This window comes from Chiloscyllium plagiosum, unplaced genomic scaffold (genome assembly GCF_037043375.1).
Source record: "Chiloscyllium plagiosum isolate Xiang-an unplaced genomic scaffold, Cpla_swu_hap1 HiC_scaffold_2, whole genome shotgun sequence".
Taxonomy (NCBI): Eukaryota; Metazoa; Chordata; class Chondrichthyes; order Orectolobiformes; family Hemiscylliidae; genus Chiloscyllium; species Chiloscyllium plagiosum.
In genome coordinates, this window is record NW_028270140.1 from 120,796,357 (window position 1) to 120,811,834 (window position 15,478).

The 15,478-nt window shown below is 41.5% G+C and overlaps 1 protein-coding gene and 1 non-coding gene across 4 annotated transcripts in view; both read left to right on the forward strand.

The window, feature by feature from the left end:
- Positions 1 to 15,478, forward strand: part of sv2ca (synaptic vesicle glycoprotein 2Ca) — a 209,698-nt gene that overhangs the window by 74,973 nt on the left and 119,247 nt on the right. The gene's annotated exons all lie outside the window — the stretch shown is intronic.
- On the forward strand, positions 14,905 to 14,969 carry LOC148151979 (small nucleolar RNA SNORD36). Its single transcript, XR_015751677.1, has one exon. It is a non-coding gene; the product is annotated as a small nucleolar RNA SNORD36 (small nucleolar RNA).

A 15,478-nucleotide genomic window follows, 5' to 3' on the forward strand; every position in this document is an offset into this window, starting at 1 on the left:
GTCATAGAATTGTACAGCACAGAAAAAGACCCTTCAGTCCAACACGTCCATGCTCACCAGATATCCAAAATAAATCTAGTCCCATTTGCCAGAATTTGGCCCATTTTCCTCTAATCCCTTCCTATTCATATATCTATCCAGATTGTACCAGCCTCCACCACTTCCTCTGGCAGCTCTTTGCATGCACACACCAGCCTCTGCATGAAAAAGTTGACCCTTAAATCCCTTTTAAATCTTTCCTCTCTCACTTGAAACCTTTGTTATCTAGTTTTTGACTCCCCCACCCCAGGGAAAAGACCTTTCTATTTATCCAATCCATGCCCCTCCTGATTTTATGATCCTCTATAAGATCACCTCTCAGCCTCTGATGCTCCAAGAAAGTAGTCCCAGCCTATTCACACTCTCCCTATAGCTCAAATCCTCCTCCCTGGCAACATCCTTAAATAATTTCTGAACCCTTTCTAGTTTCACAACATTCTTCCTATAGCAGGGAGACCAGAATTGAATGCGGTATTCCGAAAGTGTACAGTCGCAACATGACCTCCCACCTCCTGTACTCAATACACTGACCAATAAAGGCAAGCATACCACATGCTTTCTTCATTGTCCAACTGGATAAATAGTTATAAAAAGACTCACTAGACTGTTCCTGTCTACGTTGCTGCCAAAACTAGCATGAGAATCATGAATAAGTATGCATTTCTGTGTATGACTACCACAGGGGTTTTGAAGAATTTTAGAGAAAATTGACTATTACTGAAACATAAAGCAAACTGAGAATGCTGAACTTTTCAAATTTGGTATGCCTCTTATTCAGAGTCAAAAAAAAAGTCATCCTGTACTCTGTTTCTCTCTCCACAGATTATGCCAGACTTGCTGAGCTTTTCCAGCATTCTCTGTGTTTGTTTCAGATTTCCAACATGTACAGCATTTTGCTTTTATTACTCAAATATATATGGTAAAGACTTATTTTTTTTTCTTCTGGCTCATAGCACCTAATTTGGAATTCAGATGCTCTTTGTAAAATTAATCTGTTGATTAGCTGAAAACCAGCTTGCAACTGGGGAATATAAGTACTTAAACTCCATTGTTGTTGAAAAACAGCACATTTTGTCAATTTTTTGTCATTTTGTCACTCATCAGAATATCTTGCAAGAATGCCAATTCAAGTGGAAAACAAACATTTATACTGTATAAGAGGAGTTCAAACCAATAACTAGCTCATGCAGGTTTTTCGTTTATTGGTTTGTTGGTTTTCCCCTTGAATTGTATTCTTGTGAAATGTCCTGATGAGTGCAAGATGAGATGGTTCAATAAAATGTGTCTTCATTTGGCAATACTCTAGTTCTGTTCTACCAAACAACTATTTATTTAAACTCCATAAATGCTTTTGAAGCATAGACACTCTCTGATGTAGAAAATTAATTTAATTGTTATTTTTTAAAGAATGAGATAAATTCATTGAAAGCAGTCCACAGAAGATTTTCAGGACTAATGCTTGGAGTTGGCAGCTTTTCTTCTGAGGAAAGATTGGACAGTTTGTAGGATAGGTGGTGACTTGATTGAAAAGTCTCAGGTCCTGAGGGATCTTGACACAGTGTATGTGGAAATTGAAGAGGACATTTCCTCTTGTGGGAGAGTCCAGAATTAGGAGTCAATGCCTAAAAATAGAGTCACTGAGTAAAGCCAGATATAAGGAAAATTTTGTTTTCTAAAAGAAGGCTTTTGGAATTCTTCCTGAAATGTAGTGAAAGTGGAGTCTTTGACTCCATACTTTTAATACAGTATTGGATAGACCCTTGATAAGTAATCAGATGGAAGGTTATCAGGCAGGAATTTAATATCAGCTATGATCTCATTGAATGGTCTGCAGGTTGAAGGGCCCAAGTGCCTGTCCTGCTGTTAAACCAAATGCATGTAGTGTATGTTAGATTAGATTAGATTCCCTACAGTGTGGAAGCAGGCCCTTCGGCCCAACAAGTCCACACTGACCCTCTGAAGAGCAACCTACCCAGACCCATTTCCCTCTGACTAATGCACCTAACACTATGGGCAATTTAACATGGCCAATTCATCTAGCCTGCACATCTTTGTGACTGTGGGAGGAAACCGGAGCACCCAGAGGAAACCCACGCAGACACAGGGAGAATGTGCAAACTCCACACAGACAGTTGCCCGAGGCTAGAATTGAACCAGGGACCCTGGTGCTGTGAGGCAGCAGTGCAAACCACTGCACCAACAGGCCACCCATGTCTGAAATGTTAACAGCCAATGCAGGCCCTATAAACTCCCACAAACTTTAATGAGATAATGACCAGATGATCTGTTTATATGATGTTGTTTCATGAATAAATATGAATAAGAATCAAAAAGACTTCTTCTACTCTTTGAAATTATGAGATCTTTTACGTCACCTGAGAGGGCACACGGAGCTCAGTGTAATGTCTCATCTGAAAGACTACACCTCTGTTAGTGTGACAATCCCTCAGTAATACTATGAATGCCAGTCAATGTTCAAGTCTTGGAATAATGGACCCTCAACATTCTATTGAGTATATTATTAATATTTACTAGCACTGTGAAGATGATTATTACGTTGGCAATGTTGCAGTGAAATACACTCAGTACAGACTGTTTCAGACTTGTATTCTTGGAGACCATTGAATCTCACCCAGAGTCAGACAACTTATTTCACAGAAATCATTAGAATCCCTACAGTGTGGAAACTGGCCATTAGGCCCAACAAGTGCACACTGACCCTCCGAAGACTATCCCACTCAGACCCATTCCCCCACCTTATTACTTTACATTACCCCTGACTAACACACCTAACCTACACATCCCTGAACACCATGGGCAATTTAGTATGGCCAATTCACCTATTTATTTTAGCTAATATCAATCCAACACACGCAGATGCCAACAACAATGTACAGATAGACAAACATAGACACAACAGAGGCATATTGCAGTTTCAGCCTCTCCAGAACACTTCATCAGATATTAATATTTTGAAACTGTCAGACAGTGCCATCTTAATTAATTTCTACCCCGTATGCCACTGGTCAAATTACATGGATCCGCATATGTGTTTTCACAGGCAAACTTTCAAAGTCATAATCACAACATTTAAGAAACAGACACTGACAAATTTGTATATGTGCACTTTTGTGCTACTGATGATATCTGGTCTGCAAAGTGTGGAGCCGATAATCTAAATGAACTATAAATGTTTCCAGAGACATCAATACGTGCTGACCGGCTGTTAATTACCTTGAATGAATAGCACAACATAAAGTAGGAAGCACAGCAACAGTCCTTGCTAGTCAAAGTTATTTACCCTAGACACCAGTGGGAGGTTAATTGGACAGAAAGCCGTATTGTAGAACATGCGGATCAAGGCATGGAAAGCCCTGTGACAGATTGTCATTAAGATATGTTGTGCCTGAGGTGTAGGCTTGGACTGTGACTTACTTGGCACCAGGGAAACCTGCAGCGCATAGAAAAGGATAGCTAGATGTGAATGAAGATAGAAGTATTTACTGTGTATGAGTATTGATAACGTTTACATGAATTATAGTATATGGGCTCAAAAGCAACTAATGGAGCAGAGAAGTATGTTAATATGAGGGACTTAAGAACATATTTTGTGTTTAGTGTCATACCATTGTCCTGGTAAGTATTCTGGGAAAATTTTTTTTTTTTTAAATGATTAAGGGAATACGGGCATTGTTAGCTGGATCAGCCTTTATTGCCCATCCTTAATTGTCCTTGTGAAAGTGGTGGTAAACTCCCACCTTCAACAGCTGCAGTTCTCTGGTGCCCATATACCAACAGTGCTGTTTGGGACAGAGTCCCATGATTTTAACCCAGCAACACATAAGAAACAGCAGTACATTTCCAAGTCAGGATGGCCATTGGATTGGAGGGGAACTTGTAATTGTGGCACTCCCAAGATGGTAGTCGTGAGTTTGGAAAGTGTTGTCGAAAGGGCCCTGGCAAATTTCTGCAGTGCATCTTGTAGAACGTACACACTGCTGCTACTGAGCATTGATGGTGAAGGAAATAACTGTTTGTGGATATGGTGCCAATTAAGCAGGTTACTCAGTCTTGGATGGTGGCAAGCTTTGAGTGTTGTTGGAGCTGCACTGATTCAGATCAGTGGAAGGTTTTTCATCACATGCTGGAGATTCAATGACAGTATTACCATTGAATGTCAAAGTGCATTAAATTCTGTCTTGTTGCAGATAGTCATCACTTGTATTGATCAAATGCTAACTGCCACTTATTAGCACAAATCTGGATATTGCCCCGGTCTTGCTTCATTTTCTGAGGAGTCATGAATAGTGCTGAACATTGTGTTGTCATCAGTGAACATCTCCAGTTATAGAGTCATAGAGATATACAGCATGGAAACAGACCCTTCGGTCCAACCTGTCCATGCCGACCAGATATCCCAACCCAATCTAGTTCCACCTGCCAGCACCTGGCTCATATCCCTCCAAACCCTTCCTATTCATAAACTTGTCCAAATGCCTTTTAAATGTTGCAATTGTACTAGTCTCCACCATATCCTCTGGCAGCTCATTCCATACATGTACCACCCTCTGTGTGAAAAAGTTGCTCCTTAGGTCTCTTTTATATCTTCCCCCTCTCACCCTAAACCTATGCCCTCTAGTTCTGGAATCCCCCAACCCAGGGAAAAGACTTTATCTATTTATCCTATCATGGCCCTCATGACTTTAAAAGCCTCTATAAGGTCACCCCCTCAGCCTCCGACGCTCAAGGGAAAACAGCCCCAGCCTGTTCAGCCTCTCCCTATAGCTCAAATCCTCTAACCCTGGCAACATGCTTGTAAATCTTTTCTGAACCCTTTCACATTTCACATCATCTTTCCAATAGGAAAAAGAACAGAATTACACACAATATTTCAACAGTGGCCTAACCAATGACCTGTACAACCTCAAAATGACCTTCCAACTCCTGTACTCAATACTCTGACCAATAAAGGAAAGCATACCAAACACCTTCTTCACTATCCTATCTACCTGCAACACCACTTTCAAGGAGCTATGAACCTGTACTCCAATGTCTCTTTGTTCAGCAACACCCCTGAGGACCTTACCACTAAGTGTATAAGTGCTGCTAAGATTTGCTTTCCCAAAATGCAGCACCTCACATTTATCTGAATTAAACTCCATCTGCCACTTCTCAGCCCATTGGCTCATCTGATCAAGATCCTGTTGTAATCTGAGGTAACCTCCTTCGCTGTCCACTACACCTCCAATTTTGGTGTCATCTGCAAACTTACTAACTATACCTCTTATGTTCACATCCAAATCATTTATATAAATGACAAAAAGAAGTGGACCCATCACTGATCCTTGTGGCACTCCACTGGTCACAGGCCTCCAGTCTGAAAAACAACCCTCCACCACCACCCTCTGTCTTCTACCTTTGAGCCAGTTCTGTATCCAAATGGCTAGTTCTCTCTGTATTCCATGAGGACTAACCTTGCTAACCAGTCTCCCATCTGACCTTATGATGGAGGGAAAGTCAGTGATGAAGCAGCTGAAGATAGTTGGGCCTTAGACACTATCCTGAGGAACTCCTGCATTTATATCCCAGATCTGAGACAACAAACACAACAATCTTTCTTTTGTGCCAGAAATGACTTCGAGCAGCTGAGTGTCTTCACCTGATTTCCATTGACTCTAGTTTTGGTCTGGTTCCTTGAAGCCATATTCAATCAAATGGGAGGGCCCTCTTGTGGCACAGAGGTTGTGCCCCTACACCTGAATAGGGAGGCCTGGGTTCAAGTCCCACCTGCTCCAGTGGTGTGTAATAACATCTCTGAACAGATTGAATTTTTTTTATTAACCTATTTTTAAAAATCAGTCAAATATGACCTTAATGTGAAGGACAGTCACTCGCACCTCCTTTGTGAGCACTGATGCTGTGAACATCAGTGCCTGTGGAGAGCATCGATTCAGTTTTCCCCATTCTTTAAAATGCAATGGCTTTCAACTGTACCCTTTTACTGAGTATGTAACTCTTTCAGTTGAATTACTGTGATCCAAAGCTGGCACAGCTGTTCTGCCTTCACTACATTGAGAAAATGGATGTCAAACATCAACGAGTATGCATATTATTTCTTGGTAAAGGCCTTTTCTACTGTCAGTTTACCTCATCGGTTATGACATGATAACCAACGACATGATAACATTTTCCCTCCTTCACGGTGAGTGAACAGAAAATTCTAGACATTGTTATAAGTCACTCCCCCATCCACCTTCCTTTCTCCTAAAGTGGCAATATTTCATGGCAGCAACAGAAAACCTTATGGAAGGTACAGCATTAGATGATAAGGTGTGACTGAGTGCGCTGAAACCAAAGTGAGTGAAAGTGATATATATCATCATAGTAAAAGATATCTGGTGTGTATTGAAACCTGTTAACATAGCATGTGATAGTCTCATTGCAGGCTTGCTGTTATGGTTCAGAGCATGTGTAGTATGTAATCTATTCCTAGCTTGCTCAACTTTCCTCAATTTAATAGTTTAGGACACAAGTCAGGTTTTGGTCTGGTACAGAAATTGAGACTTATGAAAACAATTACATTATAGATTGAATGTGATTCTTATAACTGAATGTCTTAATGTGATTCTTTAATATTAATCATGAAGATCATTGTAGGTTTGAAACATTAGAGAATGAGATTATTGTGTAGTCTAATTTCACAAGCATTACAAAAGTTTTGATATTCGACACATAATGAGTTGTATACTGGCCTGACTTTCACCATTGAGACTGAATGCCCAGGTTAGGAAATTTCCCAAACAGCAGGCGCATCTCCTTTAAAAAACACCCTTACGAGTCACAGTTTTATTGTGGGGAAATGGAGGTCATGATGGAGTTGGGCCATTCGTGTCTGAAGGTATGTTGGAGGTGGCTGGGAGGTGTGTGAGCACAGAGGCAGGCTGGTTAGAAGTCCCACTTCTGTGTTCTCTAGAGCTTTGGCACATTTGTATTAAAGACTCTAACTTACTAGCACGCAAATGTAATTTCCTTCATCTTCACCCATTCCCCATGTTCCATATCACATTCCTTCATCCATGACCTGTCTGCATCATCCATAAAATAATAGTGGCACACCTTGAAATGGATTTTAAAAATTTGCTCTGAAGAAACCATGGTAATATCACTGGATGGGTAATCCAGAACCTCAGGTTAATATACTGGGTACATGGGTTCATATGTGAATAAAAAGTGAAGCCTAACGGTGAACATGTGACTGCTGTTGATTGTTGTAAAAATACATCTCGGTCACAAATGACCTTTCGGGAAGGAAATCTGCCATCCTTATCTGGTCTGGTCTACTTGTGACCTCAGACCCACAGCAGTGCGGTTATCTCTGAACTGCTGCTCCAGGAAATTGGAAATGGGCGATACATGCAGGCCTAGCCAACAATGTCCATGTCCTGGGAATGAATAAAAATAGCTGTGCAAATGTCAATATAGCTTTAATTTTGAAAGGATAGGAAAGGAAGATGATAATGATTTATTTAAAAATAGTTTTGCTAATGTTGACCCTGGTTTTTATGGAGGTGAGCTTTTGGAGCTAGGGACAGTTGTTCAACATACATTCCGCACAGCTGGCCTCTTTTCTCTAACAGTTTTCCCATCCGGAGGTCAGCTTGATTGATAGGCTTGTTCCCCTATTGGACAGGAAAAGCTGCAGAGGAAGCCAAAGACTATGAGCAGATAGGAACCTTGGACCTGCATTAGAGATACTGTGGGGTGAGGTGGGGGGGGGGCGCGTGGATTTTCAGGTGGAGCATGGAAGACTGTCAATACCTGGAGTGTTGAGGGAAATCCTATTAGGGAGGACAGATCTCCATTTTCTTGATGTTCAGTCAAGACGGAGGAGAGAGAAGGTATGTTCTGAATTGCAAGTGGGAAGTTTGATGGTAGCCAGTGAAGCAGGCAAACTTGGGGAGCTGTTGGCAAGGCTAGAGGGTGAAAGGAAATGGAAGCAGTCCTGTTCCTCTTTGCCTACAAGCAGTTCTATAAAGGCACTTAGCCTACTATGAAGTAGCCGTTACCTCCCTTTGGCTGCTGTACTTCCCAAAATCCTGGAAAACAACTCAAAATAAGGCAAGCCTCCTCATAATATTTCAATAATTAACCCTCTTCCAGAGAGCAAGTTGGGTCTGCTAAAATCAGTGGGCATTTGGAGAAAGGTTTAAGATTATTTAAATTTTATCCTCATGTTACCCCTTTTGTTTTGTGACCCTTTTGTAACCCTGAAATAAATGACTGCTCAATCTTCAATTCTAAGTAATCACAAAAGTCTTACTTGATTTGTTGTTGTTTCTGATGGATCTGTGCACTAGGGTTTAATTGCATAGACAGCACAAATGTATGGAATGCTGGTGAGGCCATGACTGGAGTATGGCGTGCAGTTCTGGTCACCATTTTAAGGACAGGATGCAATTCGAGTGAAGAGGAGATTTACCAGGATGCTGTCAGGGCTGAAGGATCTAAGATATAAGGAAAGGTTGGATAGGATTCAATTGTTTTCCTTGGAGTAGTGAAGGCTGAGAAAGGACCTGACAAATGTTTATATTATTATGATGGGGTATAGATAGAACAGATAGGATAGCATTTATTTTTCTCATTACTACAGGAATCAATACCTAGGATTGACCAAGATTTAAGGTAAGAGGTATTAAACTAAGAAGGGAGTTGAGGCAATGTTTTCATTCCTGAAAGGAGGGTTGAGTCAGAAACTCTCATAACATTGAAGCAGTGTTTCAAAATTCACCTGCATTGCCATAGCCGCTAGGGCTATGGACCAAAAACTGGAATTAATAGTCATATCTTTAACTGGAACAGTAGGCTGAATGGCCTCTGCTGTGCTGTAGATATCTGTGAATCAGTGTGTTTCAGAGAGTAATTATATATCAAAAATAGCAGTGATCCTAACACCCCTGAGCACTGTGCTATAAACCTTTTTTGCAGTCTGAGAAACATTAATCATTACTGTCTGGTTCCTGTTGCTCAGTGAATTTTGTATCCATGTTGCCACTTACCCTTTCATTCCAGGAGCTTCAGCTTTGCTCACAAGTCTGTTGTGAGGCTCTTAACCAAATGCTTTTTGAAAGTTGAAGTGCACAACAGCATCAGCAACATCTGTAACAATCTCTGGCCAGAGTGTCAGGTGGATGATCCATGTTGGCCTCCTCCAGAGACTCCCAGCACCAGAGATGCCAGACTTCAGCCAATTCACTCACGCCACATCATATCAAGAAATGGCTGAAGGTACTGGACACTGCAAAGGCAGTGAATACGTTTGGCAATAGTACAAAAGACTTGTGTTCCAGAACTTGTTGGTCTCCCAGCCAAGTTGTTCCGGTACAGCTCCAACTCTGGCAAATACTTGCCAATGTGGAAAACTTGGCACGTCCTATATGCAAAAAGCAGGACAAATCAAACTCAGCCAATTGCCACCCAGTCTACTCTCGATCATCAGTAAAGTGATGGAAAATGTCATCAACAATGCTATCAAACAGCACCTGTTCAGCAATAACCTGCTCAGTGACACACTATTGACCCAATCACCTGATTACAGCTTTCGTTCAGTCAGGGACAAAGCACTGAATTCCAGAGGTGATATGAGAGAGGTTGCCCTTTATATCAAGTTCATATTTAATGAAGTGTGGCGTTGAGAAACCCTAGCAAAATTAGATTTAATAGGAATCAGGGGAAAACTCTCCACTACTTGGAGCCATACCTGTCACAAAGGAATATTGTTGTGGTCTTTGGAAGTCAGTCATCGCAGTTCCAGGACATTTCTGCAGGAGTTCCTTAGGGTAGTGTCCCAGATCCAACCAGTTTTAGCTGGTTCATCAATGACCTTCCCCTCCATCATACGGTCAGAAGTGGGGTGCTTGCTGATGATTACACAATGTTCAGCACCATTTGCATCTCCTCAGATACTGAAGCAGTCCATGTTCAAATACAACAAGACCTGAACAATATCCAGGTTTTGACTGAAAAGTGGCATCTATAATTCATACCATACAAATTCCAGGCAATGATTATCTCCAACAAGGGTCAACATCATTATGACCCTCGCTATTCAATGGCATCACCGACACTGAATCCCCCATTATTAATCTTGCTCTCAAAGGAATTAGAAGACACTTTCTATCCAAGGCACCTTTTCCTGTTAAAACATACTAGCCATAAAAAGAAAGAAGACGACGCTGGGAGATCAGCAGACAGAGGATCGAATACAGTGGAGCAGACAAAGACTGTGTGGACTTGAGATTAAGTTAATTCAATGTTTAATAACATAGAATGGGGCGGCACGGTAGCTTAGTGGTTAGCGCTGCTGCCTCACAGCGCCAAGAATCTGGGTTTGATTCCAGCCTCGGGCGACTGTCTGTGTGGAGTTTGCACATTCTCCCCGTGTCTGCATGGGTTTCCTCCGGGTGCTCCAGTTTCCTCCCACAGTCCAAAGATGTGCAGGTCAGGTGAATTCGCCATGCTAAATTACCCATAGTGTTAGGTGCATTAGTCAGAGGGAAATGAGTCTGGGTGGGTTACTCTTCGGAGGGTCGGTGTGGGCTTGTTGGGCTGAAGGCCCTGTTTCCATTCTGTAGGGAAGCTAATCTAATCTAATCTATCAGCATCGTGGGGATTACCATTGACCAGAAGGTGAACTGGACTCACCATATAAATACAGTGGCTATAAGAGCAGGTCAGAGGCTTGGAAACCTGCAGCAGTACCTTATCCCCTGACTCCCCAAAGCCTGTCCACCATGTACAAGGCTCAAACCAGGAGTGCAGTGGGATACTCCCCAGTTGCCTGGATGAACAAAAGAGAAGTACAGCATAGGAACAGGTCTTTCAACTCACCAAGCCTGCACTGATCACCATGTCCTAACTAAACTAAACCTGCTGCCCTTATTCGGTCAATATCACTCTTTTTCCTCCCTATTCGAGTAACCATCCAGATCCCTCTTAAATGTTGCCAACATGCCTGCTTCGACCACCTTTTATGGCAGTACATTCCAGTGTGGGTACAGCTCCAAGATGTTTGACACTGTCGAGGACAAAGCAACCCACTTGGAACCATATCCACAAACATTGCTCCTACTGAACATTTATAGTGGAGGAAGTCAATGCTTACTATTTGCAAGATGTACTGCAGCAATGTACAAGACTCCTTAGACAGCACTTTCCTAACCCACACCTACTATCATCTAGAAGGATAAGGGAAGTAGATACATGTGAACAACACTACCCGTATTTCCCCACTCACTATCCTGACTTGACAACACATTACAATTCTTTCAGTGTTGCAAGATCAAAATCAAACAGCGGTATGTGTGTACTTAGACCAAATGGACTGCAGCTTTTAAGAAGGCAGTTCAGCACCACCTTCTCTAGGGATGGACAATAGTTGCTGGTCTGGCCAGCTGAGCTCATATCACCTAATTGAGTAAGCAATATCATGAAAGGGAGCACCATAACACGGCTAGTTCTGGTAACCTAAGCATGGCACTTTCAGTAACTTGAGGCCTAGCCTACAAATATCTCAGTTTGGGAAGTTGGCACTAACACAGGCAATAAATACAAACAATGCTGGAGAAACTCTGCAGGATCTGTGGAAAGAGAAACACAGTTAGCATTTTCAGTCCGGTATGACTATTTGTTGAAAAGTTATACTGAATTCAAAACATTAACTTTGTTTCTGAGTTTCTCCAGTACTCTGTGTTTATTTTAGATTTCCAGCATCTGTGGTATTTTGCTTTTATTCCAGTTGGGCAGGCAGTTGTGCATACGCTGTAAGCCCTTGACAATTACAGCCCATACTGTCGAACAGTATAAGGGTGAACGGTTCCATTTTCAAAATTCCGTGCAGTCCTGATTGCCAGGAAGTGCTAATGTTTGAATGATGGGTGTGTGGTACACTGAGCAGCACGCGGCTAGTGATGTAATGGGTAGAAATGTTCTTTGAAGATATGTTTGCTGATCTTGTCCACCTACATAACATCATTGAGCATGTTATGCCCAGTGTGCCATGATCTTATGCCTGTTTTCTGGCATTTGACCATCCTTCTAGCAGCTTGCTTTAGCTTTGAGGGTCTTGTACCCAGCATCAAAACATACCCTCTCCCCCATACCGAACTCCACAGACCTTGGAGTCCTTTCTCTCTTCTCTGCTGCTCAGTCTACGCAGTTTCCAGTTGAAGCCAATTTCAGTGCTGGTAGTGTGCAGAAGCATCCTTCTTTTGAATGCAGCTCCTGTTTAAGAGGGACTTTAAATGGTGCAAACAAGCTGGAATACATCACAGCCAAGTATACTGGGACTCAGCCCCTTCTTATGCATTCATCCAGACATGCAGCATAGGTGGCACAAAGTTGAACACTACAGTCGGGCAACTGAGGAGGGCACACAGCGTGTGCATATTACCCACCTCAATGGGAGCACGATGTAAAGATTATGAATTGTCTTTACCAACTTCTGCCTTCCCCCCTCCTTCCCCACAGCAGAAAATGTATTTTTAGCCATGTGAGTTTATTTGTCTCAACCAAGTAAATAATCAGTACATCCACAGAACCAAATTAACAGGGTGGCACAGTGGCTCAGTGATTTAGCACTACTGCCTCATAGCACCTGGGACCTGGGTTTGATTCCAGCCTTGGATGACTCTGTTTGTCTTTCTGTGTGGAGTTTTCACGTTCTCCCCGTGTCTATGTGGGTTTCCTCTGGGTGCTCCAGTTTCCTCCCACAGTCCAAAAATATGCAGGTTAGGTGATTTGGCCAGGGTAAATTGCCCTGTAGTGCCTAGGGCTGTGCAGGCTAGCTGGATTAACCATGGAAAATGCAGGATGATAGGGATAGGGTGGGATGCTCTTCAGAGGGTCAGTACAGACTCAACAGGCCAAGTGGACTGTTCTGTACAGTAGGGATTCTATGTATGTTATTTCGAAGTAGCTGCATCACTTTGAGGTTTCGTAGTGGCTGGTACAGGAGAATAAATATTCATATTGGTGCACCAGAAGATAGGTTAGGAATTAGAAAGTATTGCTGGGGAAGGCAATATGAGCTTTACGCCATATCCGATTGTGATTTGTCAGACACGAAGCAAGTGCTGGCTAATGCTTGAATATTATCTTTCTCACAGGCACACTGACATTTCTTTCACCTTGATGACCACAGCAAAAAAAGGGATAAGCTTCTTTTAGTCTGAGTTCAGAAGCAAAGCAAAAACTTTGTCAAGACATATACTGCAGTTACAACGAAGCACAAATCATATTTAAATTTATGGTGTTACAAAGTTTTTGAAATATAATCGCTGTTTGAAAACCATATACAATTTGTGCTACTAATAACCCCAAAGGGTTAAGCTACACAATAAAATCTCTTGTGAGCATTTAAACATCAGTCTGCCAGTTAGAAACACACAGGCTTTCTCTTCTCTGTTTTCTCTCATGTCCTTATGAGAATACCTATAAGAAGACTGAGTAACGAGTGCAATCATATCAAGTTAAATGGTCACTTTTATTTAATGCTGTTCAGTTAGGGTGTTCTTCTGATTCTAGGAAGAATTAACATAGGGACACACTGGCTGTGGAAGGATGTACTTAGCTGCCTGAAAAACCCCAGCATTATCCAAGACATTATGCAGCTGTCTCACTGTCATGTGGGGTTCTGTAATTCTCCTGACACCCTGCTGTAACCTGTCAAAACAATTCAAGCAGCAGAATACCCTTCATCACAGGCCTTTCAATTAGATTTGAAATCTATAATTGCCTTTCCTTGGCCTGTGTTGTGTGGATTGCAAACAAATCAAATTTCGATAACAACATCGGCTTAAATGGCAATTTGTCAAAAGCGTCAATGGACTTTGACAAAAAGAAATCTGAGCAGCTTCTCTTTCATGCAGGCTGAGGGGAATGTTGCATCAATTTGTCAATAAGTGAAGTGCCACAAAGCAATGAAAGGATATTTTCCTATGGGGTGAAAAAGTGGAGGGAGGTCAGAACGTTATATCAAGTGTAAAATTTCAGGGCAGTACAATGAAGCAAGCTTTCAGTGCATTTCTGTTTTTGTGAAACAGGTTCAGCCTTCTCTGGACAGTTCCCTCAAGAGTTTCTTTGGGAGCAATCTTTAGCAAATTTTCAGCCTTTAAGAAATGTACCCTCCTCAATGAGTGAGTTGAATTGGCAATCATGCCATTTGATGATGTGCCCCAGACAGACAGTACACTTGGACTGTGCTCCTCCTAGCCTGCAAGAACAGCTTTGGGTGAATTTTAACATTTTAACCCTCCATCACTGCATGAATGTCCATCCTCGCAGTTTCCATGTCTTTTTCAGGGTAGGAGTCAACATTGAGAGATACAAATGAGTTAATGAATGAATAAAGGACCGCATTTGATTCACCTGTATAACTGCAAAGTTTCTCATGTCTGTGGAGTGTGATGCAGGTACTTGCAGTTACGTAAGACATATCTTTGCTGTATTGACTACTTAATATCAAAATTTAGCTTCTGAGGTGAGGTATTATTTGCCTATTAATACGTAGTTATGTTTCATTGGTTCTGATTCATGTTAAAGTAAAAGGAACAAAAAGTAAAATTGAGTTGCTCGTTTCTTCATTTCATCATTGTTAAATTTGTTAAATTTAGTTTATGATTCCTCAAGCGGATTGTAACAAGCATTTCTGGGATTTTGGCACTCAGTAAATTAAAAATGTTGAGTTTAGTTTCTAAGCTCCCAATCAACAGCAACATGTTAAGACATACAATCGTGTTTTGTAAAATACAGATTTGTCTTGGGTGTTGCCTATTTTTGTTCAAGTTAATTGCTAAATGAATGATTGCATTGTTTATGATGCAAAAATGTATTTCACTGATTTGTATGTGAAGTTAAAAAAAATCCTGAACCAAGCACTAAATTTGCTGGCAAGCAAGCATCACAGCTGCCGTGCTGCATCTGAAGTAAGTTACCATTTGCAAATATGGCATGCATAACAAAATTGAAAAAGCAGTGCTATCAACAGCTTCCATAGACTGTCACTTCGATTTTTTTTTTACTGCACCCCCAATGCAATTAACTGATGCTGCCTAAAGGTTGACCAAAGTAATCACCGTGTTGTCTCTAAATGGTATTGCTGTGATGGAAAACCGTTATAAAACCAAAGTCAATGCTCCTGCTATAACATTTCCGCCAAAGACAGAGTCAGCAATAAATACTAATAGGGTCTAAAATTTGAATGCACTTCATCCTGTTTTAACATCATAATCTGCATCAAGACCAGTTTCTAGAATCAGGATAATAGATTTATTACAGCATAATAAGAGATAATTCAGTGTATCTGCACTGGTGTTCTGAATGAAAACTTCACTTGCTGCATGCCCCTGCCTTCTCTCCGTAACCTGCACATTGCTCCTTTTCA